The 20867-nt window shown below is 31.6% G+C and overlaps 1 protein-coding gene across 3 annotated transcripts in view; it reads left to right on the top strand.

The window, feature by feature from the left end:
- CNTN5 (contactin 5) overlaps positions 1 to 20867 on the top strand; it is a 1336681-nt gene that overhangs the window by 239670 nt on the left and 1076144 nt on the right. Inside the window, exon 2 of one of the 3 annotated variants that reach the window (XM_078058730.1) lies at positions 12783 to 12854. The exons of the other annotated variants lie outside the window; for them this stretch is intronic. The gene's annotated coding sequence lies outside the window, so the exon portion shown is untranslated. The remainder of the gene's footprint in view (positions 1 to 12782; positions 12855 to 20867) is intronic. 3 annotated transcript variants of the gene reach the window in all.

The raw sequence follows: 20867 nt of genomic DNA on the forward strand, positions 1-20867 counted from the left end.
AATGGCAAGATTTCATTCCTTTTTATGGCTGAGTAATATATATGTGTATCAATATTATATATATAATATATATTATATAATATATTATATATATAATATATAATATATAATATATATCACTGAAGAAGTGATATATATATATCTTCAGCTATTCATCAGTTGATGGGCACTTGGGTTTTTTTCTATAGTATGGTTATTGTAGATAATGCTGCTAGAAATATTGGGGCACAGGTATCTCTTTGAATAAGTATTTTTGTATCTTTGGATATATACATAGTAGTGCAATTGCTGGATCATAAGGTAGTTCTATTTTTAACTTTTGGAGGAAGCTCCATACTGTTTCAAGAGTGGCTGAACCAGTTTACATTCCCACAGACACTGGAAAAATTTCCCCTCTCTCCCCAGTCACCAACACTTCTCTTTTCTTGTGTTTTTTATTTTAATCATTTTTAATCATTCTGACAGGTGTGAGGTGGTATCTCATTGTAGTTTTCATTTGCATTTCTCTGATGATCAGTGATGTTGAACATCTTTTCATGTGTCTCTTGGCCATCTGTATGTCTTTGCAGAAAGATGTATGTATGTTCATACATACATATGAAAGGTGTATGTTCATGTATTCTGCCCAATTTAAATTGGATTATTTTTTGGGTTTTGAATTTTATAAGTTCTTTATATATTTTGGATGCTAACCTTTTATCAGATATGTCACTGGAAACATCTTCTCCGAATCTGAACATTGCCTTTTAGTTTTGTTGATTGTTTCCTTCTACAGAAACTTTTTATTTTGATGAAGTCACAATAGTTTATTTTTGCTTTGTTTCCCTTGCCTCAGGAGACTTATCTAATAATCTGCTACAGCTGATGTTAAACAGGGTACTGCCTGTGTACTCTTCTAGGATTTTTATGATTTTCTGTCTCACATTTAGGTCTTTAATCCATTTTGAGTTTATTTTTGTATATGAGGTAAGAATGTGATCCAGTTTCATTCTTTGCATGTTGTCATCCAATTTTCTCAACATCATTTGTTGAAGAGATTGTCTTTTTTTTCATTATATATTCTTTCCTGCTTTGTTAAGATTAATTGACCATATAGTTACAGCTTTACTTCTGAGGTTTCTATTTTGTTCTATTAATCTGTGTGTATATTTTTGTGCCAGTACCATACTGTTTTGATTACTACAGCCTTGTAATATAACTGAAGGGCAGAATTGTGATACTTCCAGTTTTGCTTTTCTTTTTCAGTGTTCTTTTAGCTATTCAGGGTCTTTTATGGTTCCATACAAATTTTAGGATTGTTTGTTCTAGCTATATGAAGTTACTGGTGGTATTTTGAAAGAGATTACATTAAATGTGTAGATTGCTTTGGGTATTATAGGCATTTAAAAAATTTTTGCTCTTCCAATCCATGAGCATGGAGTATTTTTCCATTTCTTTGTGTCATCTTTAATTTTTTTCATCAGTGTTTTATAGTTTTCAGAGTACAGGTCTTTCAATACTTTGGTTAGATTTATTCCTACATATATTATTGTTTTGGATACAATTGTAAATGGGAGTGTTTCTTTAATTTCTCTGTCTGCTGCTTCATTATTGGTGTATAGAAATGCAACAGATTTCTGTACATTGAGTTTATATATTAGAACTTTACTAAACTCATTTATCAGTTCTAGCAATTCTTTGGTGGAGTCTTTTAGAGTATCACGTCATCTGCAAATAATGAAAGTTTGACTTCTTCCTTGACTATTTGGAGGCTTTTTATTTCCATTTGTTGACTGATTGCTGTGACTAGGACTTCCAATTCTATGTTAAATAACAGTGGTAAGAGTGGACATCCCTGTCTTGCTCCTGACCATAGAGGAAAAGCTCTCAATTTTAATATCAAGGATGATATTATCTGTGGGTCTTTTTGTACATGGCTTTTATTATGTTGAGGTATGTTCCCTCTAAACCTACATTGTTGAGGTTTTTTATCATGAATAGATGTTACACTTTGTCAAATGCTTTTTCTATCTATTGAAAGGATCATATGGTTCTTATCCTTTCTTTTATTAATGTGGTATATCATGGTGATTTATTTGTGAATATTGAACCACCCTGGCAACAAAAGAATAAATCCCACTTGATCATGATGAATGATTTTTAAAATTTATTGTTGCCTTCTGTTTGCTAGTATTTTATTGAGAATTTTTGCATCCATGTCCATCAAGAGTATTGGTCTGTAGTTCTTTTTTTCTTTGTTTCTTTGTTTTTTTTTTTTTTTTTTTTTGGTATTTTTATCTGGTTTTGGTATCAGAGTAGTGATGGCCTCTTAGAATGAATTTAGAAATTTTCCTTTCTTTTCTTTTTCTTTTTTTTCTGGAATAGTTTGAGAATAGTAGGTATTAACTCTTCTTTAGTAGAATTTGCCTGTTAAGCCATCTGACCCTGTACTTTTCTTTCTTGGGAGTTGTTTGATAACCTATTAAATTTGTTTGCAGGTTATCAGTATGTTCAAGTTTTCTATATCTTCCTGTTTCAGTTTTGGTAGTTTATATGTTTCTAGGAAATTATTTATGTCTCCTCATTGTCCAGTTTGTTGGCATATAATTTTCCTAATATTCTCTCATAATTGTTTATATTTCTGTGGTGTTGGTTATTTCTTCTTTCTCATTTGTGATTTTATTTGCTTTAGTGTTTTCTCTTTTCTTTTTGATAAGTCTGATAGAGATTTATCAATTTTATTAATTTTTCCAAAGAACCAGCTCCTGGTTTCTTTTGTGTGTTATACAGTTTCTTTAGTTTGTATATCATTTATTTTTGTTCTGATCTTTATTATTTCCTTCTTTCTGCTGGTTTTAGGCTTTGTTGTTCTTTTTCTATCTCATTTAGATGTAATGTTAGGTTGTTTATTTGACGTTTTTCTTGCTTCTTGAGTCTACATTTCTATGTACTTCCCTCTTACGACCACTTTTGCTGTATCCCAAAAGTTTGGGGCCATTTGCTTTCATTTTCATTTGTTTTGACGTTTTTTTTCTGTTTCTTCTTTTTATTTCCTGGTTGATCAATTCATTGTTTAGTAACATCTTGTTTAACTTCCATGTATTTGTGGTCTTTGAATTTTTTTCTTGTAGTTGACTTCTAGTTTCATAGCATTATGATCAGAAAATATGATGCTATGATATCAATACTTTTGTATTTGTCAAGATCTGTTTTGTGACCTAATATATGATCTAATCTGCAGATTGTTCCATGTACATTTGGAAAGAATGTGTATTCTGCTGTTTTAGGATGGAATGTTCTGAATATTATCTTTTAAGTCCACCTGGTCCAGTCTGTCATTCAAAGCCATTGTTTTCTTAATGATTTTATGAATGATCTGTCCATTGGTGTAAGTGAGGAGTTAAAATCCCCTACTATTATTGTATTATTATCAATCAGTCCTTTGGTTTTGTTATTATTTTATATATTTGGGTGCTCCCATGTTGGGGGCATAAATATTTATACTTGTTAAATCTTCTTGTTGGATTGTCTCCTTTATTATGATATTGTGTTCTTCTTTTTCTCTTGTTAAAGTCTTTATTTTAAAGTCTAGTTTGTCCAATATAAGTATTGCTACCCTGGCTTTCTTTTGACATCCATTTGCATGATAAATGTTTCTCTAACCCCTCACTTTCCATCTGCAGGTGTCTTTAGGTCTAAAATGAGTCTCTTGTAAGCAGCATGTAGATGGGTCTTGTTTTCTTATCTATTCTGACATCTTATGTCTTTTGACTGAAGCATTTAGTCCATTTACCTCCAGAGTAATTATTGATAGATATGTATTTAGTGCCATTTAATTGCTTGTTTTGTCATTGTTTCTGGAGATTTTCTCTGTTCCTTTTTGGTCTTTGTCACTTTCAGTCTTTCCTTTTCACTCAAAGAATCCCCTTTATTTATTTATTTATTTTTTTAAAGATTTTATTTATTTATTTGAGAGAGAGAGAATGAGAGACAGAGAGCACGAGAGGGAAGAGGGTCAGAGGGAGAAGCAGACCCCCTGCTGAGCAGGGAGCCCGATGCGGGACTCGATCCCAGGACTCCAGGATCATGACCTGAGCCGAAGGCAGTCGCTTAACCAACTGAGCCACCCAGGCGCCCAAAGAATCCCCTTTATTTTTAAAAATTTTATTTACTTATTTATTTATTTGACAGAGATGCGAGAGAAAAGATGGGCGGGGGGAAGTGCAGAGGGGGAGGGAGAGGCAGTCTTGCCACTGAGCAGAGAGCCTGATGAGAGGCTCAATCTCAGGACCCTGAGATCATGACCTGAGCCAAAGGCAGACACGCTTAACTGACTGAACCACCCAGGCCCTCAGAGACTCCCCTTAAATAGTTCTTGCAAGTTTGGTTCAGTGGTCACCAACTTCTTTAGTTTTTGTTTTCTGGGAAACTCTTTATTTCTTCTTCTATTCTGAATGGTGGCCTTGTTAGATAGAGTATTTTTGGCTGCAGATTTTTCCCATTCAGCAATTTGAATATATCATGCCACTCTCTTCCAGCTTGTCAAGTTTCTGTTGAGAAATCTCCAGCTAATCTGTTGGTTTTCCCTTAAAAGTTAAGGACTTCTTCTGTCTTGCTTCTTTTAAGGTTTTTTTGTTGGTTTGTTTGTTTGTTTCACTACATTTTGCAATTTAATTACAATGTGTCTTAGTGTTAGCTTGCTTTTATTGATTTTGATGGGATTTAGACAAGTTTAATTATCACCTGAAAAGTTTTAAATTATCATCTAGTTTTATTGTCTGAGTTTTGAGTGATAATTTGTGAAAATATGATTCTATTATTGATCAATGGCGTAAAAAGATTTAGTACCTAATTCAAGTTAATGGAACATTTCTGATATAGTCATATCTCCCACATATTAGGTAACCTCCATTTTTCCATATGAATTGCTTTTAAAATTGTTGAGGGATGGAAAATTACTATGGGAGGGTGATTCTGTAAACCAGCTGTGGCTTTTTATCTATAGTAAGATACTTGTTCACATGTAATAACCACTCATCTCTTTTTATAGACCTCATGTACAGATTCATCAAAGTTATGACAACCTGGATGAGACTAAAAGCCACAAAGAGTTACATTAGAGACTTTAGGAAAAATATGTAAAAGATTGAAAAGTCCTATTTTAATATTTTAATTCATGTACTATTGGAAGCATTTTATTCCTGTACAGAATAATGTTTAAATAGTTCTTTTTCCAGATGCACACAAAAATTGGTGTGGTAACTATGAATCTTAGGTCACAAAATAAAATTGACATACAATGCAATTATCATTTTGTATTACTATTTCAAATGCCCATATTTATACATGATGAAAATTTCTTAAAAAAAATTGGGGGAGGTTTCCCTCATGGCTTTTGCCTAGGGTTGTCTTTAAATTTCATAGTATTTTGAAACTGAGGTTTTTGGGACAAAATCAAGAAAAAGAATAAGAAAAATTAATTAAGCATTTGCAAAGGAAAATTGGAAATAAGGAGGAATAGGGGAGTAGGCATTTTCTGATCCTGCAGGACACTGCTGTCTGTATTTTCCTGTTCCTTCCAAAAGATAGAGTTCTTTGTACCACATCCAAGCTGCTCTTGAACATATGAGAAAACATTTATCTACTTCCGACAACATATAGGAATCTCTCAGGGCTATCTCAGACCTGACTGCTTACATAGTAAATGATGAAACAAGTCTCTTTCTCCTCCCCCTTCACTCCTTCCTCTTCCTCCTCCTTTACAAGTTCATCATGGAAAAACTATGGCTTCTTGCAAACTTTCAGATCCATAAACCTATCTAGGAGGTTCTACCATTCTTTCGGATTTCAATTCTAAACTCTGACCAAGACATCTTATATGTATTTTTGTAATTGTTGTAACATGTTATTAATGGCAATGTGAATAACCAGTTTCATGTGTGTGTGCTCAATAAAATGTGTATATATATATATATATATATATATATATATATATATATATATATATATTTGAATTCCTGTGGTCAATTAAATTAATGCCCAACCCTAGTCTTATAGACTCCTGAAAAAAAAATGTTGATTCAAACCATTCTGAAAGAATATTGTTAATGAGGTATCTTATAACTTCTTGTAGCTCCCTTAAAAGCATTACTCTGACTTTTTACAATGTCCAATAGAAGTAGTAAAATAGAGAAAGAAATAATTTTTCTTCAAATAGTTTCCATTAACATCCCTATAAATTTCTAAAGAAATGCTCACGCATTTTATTAGTGATTCTCCAAGTGTCTAGAGGTGTCAGCATGATCTAGGGACTTGTTGGAAATTAAAATAAAAATAAAAATGAGAAAAAATTTTTAAAATTAGAAATTAAAAATGTCAGGCACTACCCTAGACCTATTGAATGAGAGTCTGGGGGTAGAGCCCAGAAATATGTTAACAATTTTACCCGGTGATTCTGATGCAGCTGAAATTGGGAATCTCTGTATTATGTCACTCCTGTTCTTTTCTAAATATGTAACTTTTTTTGCTTTCTCTTCTGTCTGGACATAAAGAAAAAAAAAGTAGAAAATATTTTATCTATACATCATTATTAAGATAAGAGTTATTTAAAAGAGATATGATTATGACTTTATAGAAATAGAATTCTAATTCATTTTATGTCACAACTTAAAATAGATGCTTCCACATCTCCATGTCTTCAATTTCTATTGCACTTTTAAATTATTTTTTTTGCCTTATATGCTAACTTTTGCTCCTTTTTCTGGCTTATGATCACATTCCTTGGATCTTTGTTCTGTATATTCCCCAAATTTTGGCAGCATTCAAAGCCTAATAGAAAGAGATGTTTTTTCCATCATTTACCCAATCTAATGGGACTATAAATAAGTGACCTAGTACCATGAATTTCCCACTAAGAAAGAGATGTTTGGACATTCATAATAGCATTAACAGCTACCATTTTCTTAATATTTAAAGATCATTAACATAAGTATTATTTCATCTATAATGTTAGTTTTTCTGATCCAACACAAATATGATGCCAGAATGCTTGACTTTTTTGATTTACTGTTTTCTCTCATTATTTATTTTATTTTTTTATTATTATGTTATGTTAATCACCATACATTACATCATTAGTTTTTGATGTAGTGTTCCATGATTCATTGTTTGCGTATAACACCCAGTGCTCCATGCAGAACGTGCCCTCTTTAATACCCATCACCAGGCTAACCCATCTCCCCACCCCCTCCCCTCTAGAACCCTGTTTGTTTTTCAGAGTCCATAGTCTCTCATGGTTATTTTTTGTAATGATTATTTACCTGTATGAATGCATGTATGACATTACACACATGTACTATTTCTAAGTAATGAGAATGAGGTAACAAAATCCAAAATTTTTTATCCTTTTATGCAGTAAAAATAAACTCTCAACAGGGTCTGGAGTGACTGAGCCACAAGTAAATTGACTGACATTTCATGTAGGCTCACTGTTACATTTTTAAAGAGAACAATCTCATTGAGACAGTGTTCTGAAAGGTATAGTTAACCTTGCTTTGCCAACTCTGGACATTGATATTCTAATTGCAAGAACCATATAGTGTCAAAGAAATGCAAGAAATGTGTTAAGGTACTAGACAAGCACTTTGAATTGTAACATAGAAGGAGTATAATAAACACTTCATATTTTTTAAATGAGTAAATGAAGGATTGAAACTTGATGAAGACAAGATACTTTGTGAACTGATAGAAGTGAACCCATTAAATGAGAACTACATAAAATTTATTATATTTAACTTAAGCATAAAATACATATTATTAAGAATAATAAACATTAAAATTATGACATTGGTCCTAAGTTCTGCCTCACTAGGCTGATAAAAACAAACTAAATCCTTGAATTGGGTGACTAAGTTCTATTTGGGTCTAGATTTCTTTCATAATAATATCTGGCCCTTAACACTCAGACTATGTTAGTGTAAGAATTTTAATATTTGTTACTACTGAAAAACAGTATATTGTGTAGTATATTTATATTGTGCAGTATATTGTACAATATTTTATATTGTAAATACTTTTATATTGCAGTATAAAAATAACATGAAATTAATAAGTTAAAATGGTCTTAAATTAGTAATTACTCTAAATCTTTCCTACAACAAGTCAGTGTACAAATACACACAATTCCAAATTTGATGGATGTTTTTATATGACATATCTTTTTTTTAATCAAACCTATCAGTGTGGAATATTTTGTTTGTTTTGATCTCTTGTTTTTATTTTAAGATTACTTTCCATCTTTACTAATGTGTATGCTCACAGAATATCTACGTGCACCTTTAGTGACTCATTTCCTTGGATATGTGTGTTCCCTCCAATACATCCTACAAAACCTCAGCTGATATTCGAAGATTTTCCAACAAAAATTTGGCATTCTCTATTCTGACTACTCCTTCCTTTGACTATATTATTTTCCTTTGAAGCATCCTTTCTAATGCTTCAATGGTGAGAACTATGTCCTGCTCTTTTGGGAGAAGAAAGTCACTTAATGATTAGGAACTAATGTGAAAATTACTTCTTCTTAGGCTGAGATACAAGCACTAAAATCAGAAAATCTCAACTCAAAGTAGAAAGGGTGTTGTTCTGATGAATATTTTCACATCCAGTTAAATGTAGGCCGTGTAGTCATACAATTATACATGTGCGGATAGACAGATGATAGATTTGTTTAATTTGGCTTGTCAGGTTTTTAAAAATTCTTTTCCATATTTCCCTCTGTTCTTAATTATTCTTTCAGAGCATATGGTCCTTTTATAAACTCTATGAAAAGAAATAATGACTGAAAAATTTGGTAACAGTGTTTATTTTGTCATGTCTTGAAGGATCATAATTCATAATCGCATAATAAAAGCTCCAATAAAGTCAGCAGTAAATAGATTTAAACTTTGCATTCTAGAGTTTTTTGAACACTCTTTAATATTTTTCTCTTATTGACTGGGTACTCTTCAAATCCTCCAAATTTAGTGTCCTAGGTAGCTGAGGAACAACAACAACAACAACAAAAACAAACATACACACACATTATATTTTTGTCATTCAAATCAGAAAACTTTAAAAAATCATATTAATTATAAGGTTGCAACACCTTATTAAACAGCACAAAAAGTGTAATTATGACAATGTATGGAGTTTTAACACTGAGATATAAACTCACCCAAAATAAAATGTATGCAATAGTTCTTCACAATGGATAACAAAACGTGGCAGTAAGATTTGCCAAGATTTTTACTTCTAGATACTATGTAACAAATGGCAACAACATCATTTAGAGAGTGAGATATTCTATTGCTTTGATGTAAAACATTGGCCCATTAATTTGGTATCAATTAGTGTTTTTAAAATTTGGTAGAATTATGGGCCTATGGAGAGGGGTGTAGAGAAGGAACTATTTCAAGGGAAATAATTTTTTAAATTATTTCTTTCAAGAGCTTACTAATAAATCACCTTAAAGTATGCATCTGAAGACAACCATTAATTGTTTCTGCCTTATGTTAGTAATTCATTGTCTGGTTCTTCCCACTGGAATATAAACTCCATCAGGGCAGATTATTTTTTCTGTTATATTTATAACAATATTCTTAGTGCTGAGACTATTCATGGTAGATAATTGGCTTATAGTAAATACTTATTGAATCAATGAATTATTGCTATAAAGTAATAATTATTTGTTATTTACAGTCTTCAAGCTTTTTTGACTTTTTTGTCCAGGCTTTCCTAGTCACCCTTTCCCAAATTGAATACCCTGTAGCTTTGGAGTTGTACTCAGTGAACTGCAGATTTAAGGTAGTATTTCTGAAACTATGGTCTGAAATCATTTGCATGAAATCACCAGAACATTTGGTTTTAAAATGCCCACTTCATACCTACTATATCATACTCTTTGGTGCTCAGGCACAAGAATATGATAAAAAGTACCCTCAAGTGATTCTTAAGCACGTGAAAACCTGAGAGCCACAGCCTCTGGCAACCCAGCAGGACTTAAAGGAATTCCACTCACGTGCCTCTTTTTTGTCCCTTCAAGTGAAGTGGGTTCCCTTGTACATAACACAGGCTTTTAGAGTAATGAAAGAACAGTGTTGGGCACTTAAGTAACATTTGCTTATTGAATGAGTGATTACTTGTGAATCTGAAATCAGACTCCTGGGTAACTTTCATTAAAATCTTCTTTTAATAATAATATATGTACAAAATTAATGATCAAAAATATTATTTTGCCTATAATTTCAAATGAGAGGCATATGCAAAAATTGGCATCACTTTCAAACTGCTTAACAAGCAAGTTCTTATTGCTTCACACATATGCTTACATTAAAAGTATGTAAAATTATTTAAAATAATTTTATTATTGGTCTATCTTTGAATGTGTCTATCAGCAAATAAATCTAGTAGGAAAGTAGTTAAGACTTGTTTTGTGAGATATATACCTATATTATATACTTATGTCCCTCTCTACACTTCTATAATTTTCACTGCACAAACATGTATATGTGATATGGACAATGGAAGCCAGAAAACAGCTTTACAGTACCCTGACCATATCCCACTGAAGGCCATTAGTTGAAGTTCAAGTTTCTGTCATTTAAGGCCAAGATTATCACCTTTAGCACTATTGACATTTTGGGCCAGGTAATTCTAGTTTAGAGTGGGTGTGGGTGACTGTCTTGTGCATTGAAGGGTATTTAACAGCATCTTCAACATGTTCTCACCAGATGCCAGTAGAAAACTTCCCAAGTTATGACATTTAAAAATGTCTTCAGACATTGCCCAGTGTCCTATGGAGAACAAAATCACCCCAGTTGAAATCTACTGATCTAAAAGGATCTGAATGGAACTGTATACTCCCAGGATATCATCTTGAGTGACATTAAACCAACTGATGGGAGCTTATGTTACCTTATAATATTAAACCTGATTAGTCAAGCCCGAATTATTTGTGCATGAAGTTCCACCAATTGAGTTAAGTATTAATTTACTTGATTCCACCTATTAAGATATATGAGATCTAGGACCATATCTTCACATCACCAATTTAACTGGGAAGGTGGTTGTTATCCTGTGAACATATTTTGTACTCTTAGCCAAGACAGACAATGCTACAAGAACAAGAGTTGTTCATCATCATTATAAATGTTAAAGTGATCTGAATATACTACCTACACATTATTTCATTTAATTATATAATAACTGGCAATGGCAGTGAGGCAGTGGCTGTAAGCCAGCAGGTCCTTGGAGAATTGGCATAATAACTGTCATCAAGTTGGCCTCAATACCAGAGGTTTACGAATTAATGGTCGAAGGGCACTTTTTATATTGTCATGGGGCAGTAGCTACCGTTAAACAGAATTGCAGTGCAAGTAATACCAGTCACAAGTTCCTGGGATGCTGCCATAATATCAAAATCGAAGCAATGATTGTCCCTATAAATGCTTCCAAAGGCCATGTGCAGGATGATTATGGTACTATATTCTAGCAGCTGCCAAACAGTAAACTCAAGTATGAAATCTCTGTATTTAAAAAATATCTTTATGATGAGCACCAGGTGTTGTATGTACGTGTTGAATCAGTAAGTGATACATATGAAACTAATATTACACTGTATGTTCACTAACTGGAATTTAAATAAAAACTTAAAAAAATATATCTTTATGAAATGAAGCTTAGCGTAGAAATGTTAGCAAAGCCATTCTGCTCCAATCTGAGATGTTATAAACTGGCTAGTTCTTCTTTGAGGTTAAACAATATTCAGATTATGAAGTTAAGTATCACAGCAACAAAAGCAATATTTGACAAAAACAAAGATAATAGCTAATCATAGACTAGTCTCTCTATGTATATGACACAAAAAAATTAAAAAAAATTATAAAGCAAAGATTCAGAATTAAAGCCAAACTATGAACAACATAATATTAATACATATTCTGTTGATTTGAACCTTAATTTTTGGCTGGAAATTTTTTAAATAGTAACTTCAGTGAGGATTAATCTTGATAGAAGTCTATATCTTTACTGAAAAGTGAAAAGTCAGAAAATGAAGATAAAAGACCTTAATAGTGTAGTCAAATATTTATATAATTTTTTTTTTATGTGCCTGGCCATCCTCTATAACATAGAAAAGATTTCAAAACTTATTTGGATAATTTTATGGAGTTATTAACATTTATTATCATGTAGGTGTTAAAAGTAGGGGAAAGACACAAGTGTAACATAAAAGAGCAAGAGATTAGAAAACTGAGGTATGTATTTTGACACCATTTGTATAGAGATTTAATTTGATTCAATTTTCTGGCTTCATTTCTTCATTTGTAAAGTTGTTTTTTTGGGGGGGTGGAGTAAATAACACAATGCATCTAAAGAATCTACTCTAAAGTCTGATATATCATAAACATAAATACATAATTTATGCTAATTCCTATCCTTCCTTCCCTTCAAATAAGAACATGCAGTCTTACTATGTCCTGCTACATTTCACTGACCTAAAAACTGATGTGGCAAGACCTTGCTGAGAGGTATAAGTGTCTACTACTGTATCTGACATGTAGGTATTCAATAAGTCTGATCAGAAATAAATGAATATATTTTGGCAAAATAGGTAAAATTTAATAACCAGAAAGAGTGCTCACAGATTTAATACACAATTATTATAGCAACTTTTTGGGCACAAACTATACATCCTTCAAAAAGAATGAGCTATTCAAAATTCACAATATTCTCTGATGTAGAGATTTTCATATTTCTCTTTTTTACAGATGAGGAAACTGAAGCCAAAACTTGCCCAATACCTTACATTTAACATATGGGAACCTAGGATTTAAACCCAGGTAGGAGAATTCACACTCTTATCTACTATGACACAGTACTCTCTGTTCAAATTTTAGAGATAACAATTCCTCTAGTATTGGTAAGAGAACATTGCAAGCATATTCAGTATCAATTATATCTCCCTAAATATTAAGTCACAAATATGGGTCTTTTCTCACTCACTGTCACTTGATTTAGACAGATAATAAAAGATATGGCATCCTGAGAAGAGTTATTTTTGAGTTTATCATATGATAGAGTAAAACATTGATTTCTATTCTCTATTGTTGAAGAATTTGGAGATAGAACCCACTGGAATTGTTAGTTGGTTCTCAATGAATGCATCACAAGCATTTTTGTGATACCCAATTGAATAGACATATTGGCATCATCTTGGCATAAATATAGCGACCAGGTGATGAAGCTCTAAGTAGTGATGTCTCCTGTGTTGCAATGATTAACTGACTTGTTTCTATACTGCCTACAATGTAGGCCTTTGCACTTAGCAAAGATTGCTTTGGAAGAAGATCCTTCCTTTAACATTGGGATTGTGTAGTCACTACTTGACATCGAAATTCTTTCGATGTTGATTAATGTCCGATACCCAACACAATACCAGGAAATACATAAAGAATATTAAATCTTAAAAATGCTTTCGAGTAATAAATTCTTAATTGATTGATAAATTTAAAGTAGCACTGGGGAAAGTCACTTTATATAGGTTTGACAAATGTTTATTCCACAAAAACCAGATGTAACTATATTAAAAATCTAAGGAAGTGTAAGATTTTTGCTTTTTTTTAAAAATTCATGTTTGTTTGTTTGTTTTAATTCTGATGTATTTATGTAAGATCATTGCTGTTGTTCCACAAGGACTCACATTTGTCTTTCAGTTAAAACAGTTATTTGTGGAAGATAGTGTGTTAGAGTCAGTTAGCTTGAGTTCATAATAGAGTCAGTTAGCTTGAGTTCTAATCATAGCTCAGATACTGAATACTTAATGGTACTACTTAGGAAAAATCACTTATTATCTCTGGGGTGCCACTAACTGGAAGATATAAGCATAGGTGTACTGCAAATAATTTCTCTAAATTATAACATAGTAGAATAATATTTTCCTTTGTGATATCCACATTTTGCATCTTGTTGCTTAATACTTTTTTATCCTAATAAAAAAATTTCTCTTTTAAATTTTCTTGTTTTGACTTCACATTTTACTAAAGTTTTGTTTATGAGTTCCCTTATATATTCCATCAGTTTATTTGTCCATTCCTATGTTAATACCATATAGACTTACTGACTCTTTAAAAAAATTGTTTTGGTCCTTTGTACTTTCATATACATTTCAGTATTACGTTGTCAAATTCCTCCTGTTAAGATTTTTTCATTTAATTTTATTGAATCTATGGGTCAATTTGAGATTCTCACTTTCAGATTATTGAATCTTCCGGTTCTTGAACAGGACTTTTCTCTCCATTTATTTTGATTGTACATTCTCTAATAGATATATTCCTGATTTCCTTTATAATTTTTATTATAAATATAATTGGTAGTTTTATATTACTTTTTCACATTCCTTGTACCTGGTCTTTATAAATATAATTGATTTTATGTATTTAGTTTACATCCAACAACTTTGCTAAAAGTCATTAAATATAATTCATCTGTAGATGCCACAATATCAGCTATGAAAATTTATTAACACAAACATATTATACATATTATATATGTGTAATAACATCCATAGACCACATGCATTCATAGGCATCATATATTGTGAATAACTGTGATTTTGCTTAACTTTTCCTTCATTTGTTAACATGTTACAATAAAACATCATGACATATTTTTACTTTCAAGAATAATGACTAATATTAATATTCAAATAATGCTGTACGAGATCATAATGAGGAAAGAATTTTAGTATGCTGTGTTAGTTGAAGATGACTTAATGGAAGAATTTATACTACAGAGATGTGTTTGAAAAGAAAGGATAAGGTAAATAAATAAATAAAATCTTGAAGAAAGGGGGGAGCTCCTGGTTAGCTCAGTCTATTCCTATATGCCTTTGGTTCAGGTCATGATCCCAGAATAATGGGATCGAGCCCTGCGTCGAGTTCCCTGCTCCTGGGAAGCCTGCTTTCCCTCTCCTCCCTGCTCATGCTCTCTCTCACAATCTCTCTCTCTCTCTCTCTCTCTCAAATAAATAATTAAATAAATAAAATCTTTACAAAAAGGAATGGATAAAAAAAGAAGATAGTAGGAAGGGAAAAATGAAGGGGGGAATCGGAGGGGGAGACGAACCATGAGAGACTATAGACTCTGAGAAACAAACTGAGGGTTCTAGAGGGGAGTGGGGGGATGGGTTAGCCTGGTGATGGGTATTAAAGAAGGCACGTACTGAATGGAGCACTGGGTGTTATACGCAAACAATGAATCATGGAACACTATATCAAAAACTAATGATGTAATATATGGTGATTAACATAACATAATAAAAATATTTTTAAAAAAAGGAATGGATAAGGTATTCAAGAGAAGTAAAAAAATATAAGCATATTCTTGCATATATACACACATTAATAGCATGAATACTCAGTGACATATTATTTTGGTGGAATGGGGTGAATTCTGTGAACTTAAGTATAAAGTCCTGCCCAAATACATAATTGGAACTCAACTGAGAATTATTTATTATGAGAAATATAATTTCTTCCTTTTGTTTTTAACTAATTTGGAAAAATAAAGAATGAGAAAGTAGTTTTTGCAATGGTAAAATTTTATATAAGCTGAAGCTATTCCTTTGATAGACTCTAGTAATCTTATTCTCTGCTATTTCTAAAAGCAGTAGTAGAAGCAATAATATAAACTATATTGTTCCAGATTCCTTATTACTAGAGTCAAATTGTTAAGTAGATGCTTCGAATAGACAATTTTCCTGTTGCTATTTTAGTAATCTTAGTTTGCTGAAAACAACAACAAAATCATCTCAGAGCATAACTAATTTCAATATGTATAAGGTACAGACTAAAGCAGTATATTTCTATAAGTGTATGCTTTAGTTTAACTATAAATTTGCTCAATGACTATTATTGACCTGATAAATATTTCTCACATTAACCCAATATTAACAAACAGTAAAATGTAGTTAATAAAAGATGAGCCTAGAAAATAATTATGTAAGAAGGATGCAGAGACCCTAGTATTTTTGTTAAAGAAAAATAAATCATTCAATTTGGGGAGGAATTCTATTTCTTTGAATAATGTATGATTTTGAACAAGCTGATGTTTTCTTTTTTTTATATCATTTTTTTTTTAAGATTTTATTTATTTATTTGAGAGAGAGAGAATGAGAGACAGATAGCAAGAGAGGGAAGAGGGTCAGAGGGAGAAGCAGACCACCCGCTGAGCAGGGATCCCGATGTGGGACTCGATCCCAGGACTCCAGGATCATGACCTGAGCCGAAGGCAGTCGCTTAACCAACTGAGCCACCCAGGCGTCCAAGCTGATGTTTTCTTAATGAAGTTTTTCAGTGTAAAATTATGCGGAAAAAATATATGGAACCAACTAAAAAAATAAGGGAGTAAGGGCAATATTTGTTAATAAATTATTTCTATAATATATATTATTTTTATCAAAGTTTATAGAGAGAGTCTTTCATCCATCACTTGGGTAGAATTGAACATTGAACATTTATTAGGTGAATAGTGCAGTAAATATTAATTCCTGAAGTAAGTCAAATGATTTGAGGGCACTTATTTTTAAAAAATGTAGCCATAAAATGAAACCGTTGATAAAGAGTAATTGACCATATATGATTGTATTTTAGGTGAACAAAAATAAAATTAAATTAAAATTCTTTTTAAAAGGACAGTTACTGCGGTTATTTCGAATTAATGTTTACAGTGCATGAATTGAAGCAAGTTTTTCCTCAATATAAATTCTGTTTAAAGATTTTAGAATGACTAGTAATATTTGACTAATGTGTTCAACTAATAAATTACATAAGTGAAATAGAGGCACATGTATGAGGAGAAAAGTTTATGTGAATTTAACTAGCTTTTTGCCATATGAATTTAAAAACTTCAAATAAATATTCAGAAAGTTAATTAACAGACCTTAGCAAAAATGTATATCCTTTTGTTAGTCTGTAAATAATCAAGTGCTAGTTACCAACCCAAAGTCTACATAATAAATATGCATCCAAGAGTTGTACATTTGTACAAAATAAGAATAGGGTCACTATAATTTTTGTTTGTGATATCGGTTGGTGGTTGTTTCATTTTTCTGATGTGGTTAAGTAAATTGCTGGTATACTTCAACAACAGTTATTCCTGAAGATTAAGAAATCTCATGACATGCAGAAATTTTAATTGGGTAAATCTATGTAGGATTTTTGGAATAAAAAATAATTGCCAGTAGGCTAGAAATTCTTGTATGCATGAATAACTGGCAGTATTTTCTTCTTTTACAATTTTTTTGAAGAACATTTACAATTAGGAAATGTACTCAGTATTTCCTTAATTTATGCTAAAAAACAAACAAAAAAATGTAACAAAGAGCTGGTTTTACTAGGTTTCTTAACCAATGTGGACATTAAGAGACAAATTATCTATAGCTTAGGTGTGTTTGTAACACATATCTGGATACTTAGACTATAATGTATACAAATGTCAAACCTTTAGATTTTTATAAATAAAGGCTTTCTCTGTTTTTGCAGTACAATTTCTTAGAGAAATGAGTGTTCTTTTGAAATTGAAAGGTCCCTGCAGCTATGTTTGATAGAACTGCCAAAAGCCATCTATGAAGCTATTAAGAGTGAAGAGCTATTATACTTGAGTTCAGCATTGTTTGAGAGAACAAATTTTATATACACATATATATGCACACACACATTTGTTACAGATGGCTACTGGACTGCAAAATCTTTGAGTTATTTTAATTGCAATTATTTCATAAAGTTCAGGGGATAATAGAAGATGTTATTATAGTAAATTGCTATATAATTTTATATATTATAAAATGTAGTTAATAAATGCTACATAATAAATATATATTAATGCTACATTAATAAATAAAATTATAATAAAATGCTACATAAAATGATAACTTAAAAAGTATAATGTGTGCATCACCAATGGAAACTTTTAGGAAGTAGATATTTTAAGTATCTTGAGTGAAAAGGATAATGACACTATGATAGTGATGAGGAGGATATTGATTTAAAAAATTGATGAATATTTACTGTCTACTAGGCAATCTGATACTTTACTCATGTTATCTAATTTACTGTTCATAGCAACAACCCTATGAAGCAGAGTATTAATATCTCTATTACACTTGTGAAGAAATTTACTCTAAAATATCAAACTAAATCCCCAAAGTCACTCAGATACTAAATGGCAGAGCCAGATTCAAGCCCTGGTCTGAATTATTCTCAGAGACTAATACTCAAGTTAAAAAAGTGCATTAGGTTTAGAAAAAAGGTAGTAAGAGCAAAATGTGAGAGAATTTGACAAATGTATTTTATTCTCTATTAGATTTTGAAATAATAACTCTTGTTTTCAGAGCATTTTCACAAATATTTACTCAGAAAAGTATGTCATATTTATTAAGCAAGACAGAAGAGGTATAATTCCATTTTAGATATGAAGTAACCTATCACAGGTTAAGAGAATTGCTCCAAGTTGCACAACTTAATTGTATACAAATGGAGAATAAAGACATGCCCACAAACTGTATTTAAAAATAATACTTTTGGGGGGCCTCTGGGTGGCTCATTCAGTTAAGCATCTGCCTTTGGCTCTGGTCATGATCCCAGGGTCCTGCGATCGAGCCCCTCATAGGGATCTCTGATCAACGGGGAGTCTGCTTCTCTCTTCTGTCCCTTTCCCCCCAGTTGTGCTCTCTCTGTCTCTCTCAGATAGTTAAATAAAATCGTTAAAAAAATAATGCTTTTTTTTACTAGTTTGCCAAATTACCAATTCCTAAATACATATGTTAAAAAGAGCTATTAATTTTAAGATGAGAGCCCTTTACAGGGATTGAAGCGGCCAATTTAAAGGACAGTATGGATTTTCATTAATTTTTTAATGAGCTAAGGTAATAATTATTTTATATGCTTATTTCTCATAATAAAGTGGTTATGATTTTCAGATTCTGTCTTGGTTAAGTTTAGATATCAGGTAAGTAATTGAATAATTTTACTCATCTGACCCTAAGGGGAGTTACATGAAGGCTGTCTTCTAATTATCATCTTAACTATATATGTCTCCATATGGATAGTATACAAATAACCAAAGGAGCAAAGTTTTAAGAAGTGTTGTGAAATAATGGAGAATTCAATTGTTTTGGGAAAATATAAACAAAAGGATTTGAAAATCATAATCATAGTTCCCTGTAGTGCTATATTATGTGCGAAGTAATCACCAGACACATGACCCCATTTTTCTATCAAGCATTTAAAAAAGGTATCATTCCTGTTTTACACTTGGGAGACATGAGAGGTTAACTCACGGAAGCTCCCACATAGATGGAATAGAAAGTTACCAAGATTAAATCCCATGTTCTTTTTGCTATACCGTAATGTCTTTCTCCTCCTGAACATCTAAACCTGAAATTCTCACTACATGTTGAAACTAAAGACAAGGGAATGCAATTTTAAACTTCTTGTATTTACTTATGTTCAGATGACTCAAACAACAGATTACATCCTTATCACTTTGTTATTTAATCTGGTATTACTTATTATTTATAGTGTGTACAACATCATATTGCAGATCACTTATTTGTTTTTATTTATGCATGAGTATTTTATATCTAGTCTATTTAATTACATAAGTAAGGAATTTTTAAATTAATAAAAAATCATTCCATCCCTAAACAGCCAGAAAATAATTCAGCTTGAGAGAATTTAACTAGACATAATAAACTTACTTATTGTAAGGGTAATGCATTGTTAAATAGGATATCAAAATTTGTATCCAGGCTTTTTTGTACTTTGTTTTTGCTAGTTTGAATTACAAAGAAAAAGGTAAGATAATTTGGACGTGAATTTAAATTTTACTATGTAGACAGGAGATAAAGTTATGATTTGGAAAAGAGAATAGATACCCACATATGAAATGTTTTTTCTAGACACCAAAAGCAGCTCCCATCTGGATTTCAGATTTTAAAATGAACTATATCCAAACAGATACTGACTATTGTTTTAAAAAAAATAATATTTCTATGTTCAGGAATTAAATATTGATGGTTAGTGAGTATTATGATAATAACAGAAGAAAAGATTAAGGAAAAGTATAGATTTTCAATTTATGATAGAATAATTGTTTTCTAAAATAATTTAACATAATAAATAGTATGAGTGAGTGTACATATGTTATTACATAAGTCCATGCATATATTGTTGCATGTGTATACACTATATATATACATTAGTTTACTGTGTTTGTATTATTGAATTTGCTGTGTAAATACAAATTGTATTCCCATACATATATTTTCAAGAATATAATAAATATAATCATATCCATGCTTTTTTGTGTGCATGCCCCTTCTTTTCCATGTTAATAATTAATATTTTTCCTCTGCATATGTGCTTCTAAAATCTTACATACGTATGCTACATTTATACATAAATACTAATTTTATATATATATATATATATATATATACACACATATATGCTAGGTTTTGGAACATTAGCATTTATTTTGCTTAAAAATTGAGAACTAGGGGCGCCTGGGTGGCTCAGTCGGTTAAGCAGCTGCCTTAGGCTCAGGTCGTGATCCCAGGGTCCTGGGATCGAGCCCCGAATGGGGCTCCCTGCTCGGCGGAGAGCCTGCTTCTCCCTCTACCTCGGTCTGCTGCTCTGCCTACTTGTGCTCTCTCTCTATCTCTGTTAAATAAATAAATAATTAAATCTTTTAAAAAAAATTGAGAACTAATTACACCTTGTGTTTTGATTATTCAGTGATACTTTCCTGTTGTGGTGAGCTGGTGTGGCTCTAATTAACTCCTTACTATTATT

The sequence above is a fragment of the Halichoerus grypus genome, chromosome 11 (genome assembly GCF_964656455.1).
Source record: "Halichoerus grypus chromosome 11, mHalGry1.hap1.1, whole genome shotgun sequence".
Classification (NCBI taxonomy): domain Eukaryota; kingdom Metazoa; phylum Chordata; class Mammalia; order Carnivora; family Phocidae; genus Halichoerus; species Halichoerus grypus.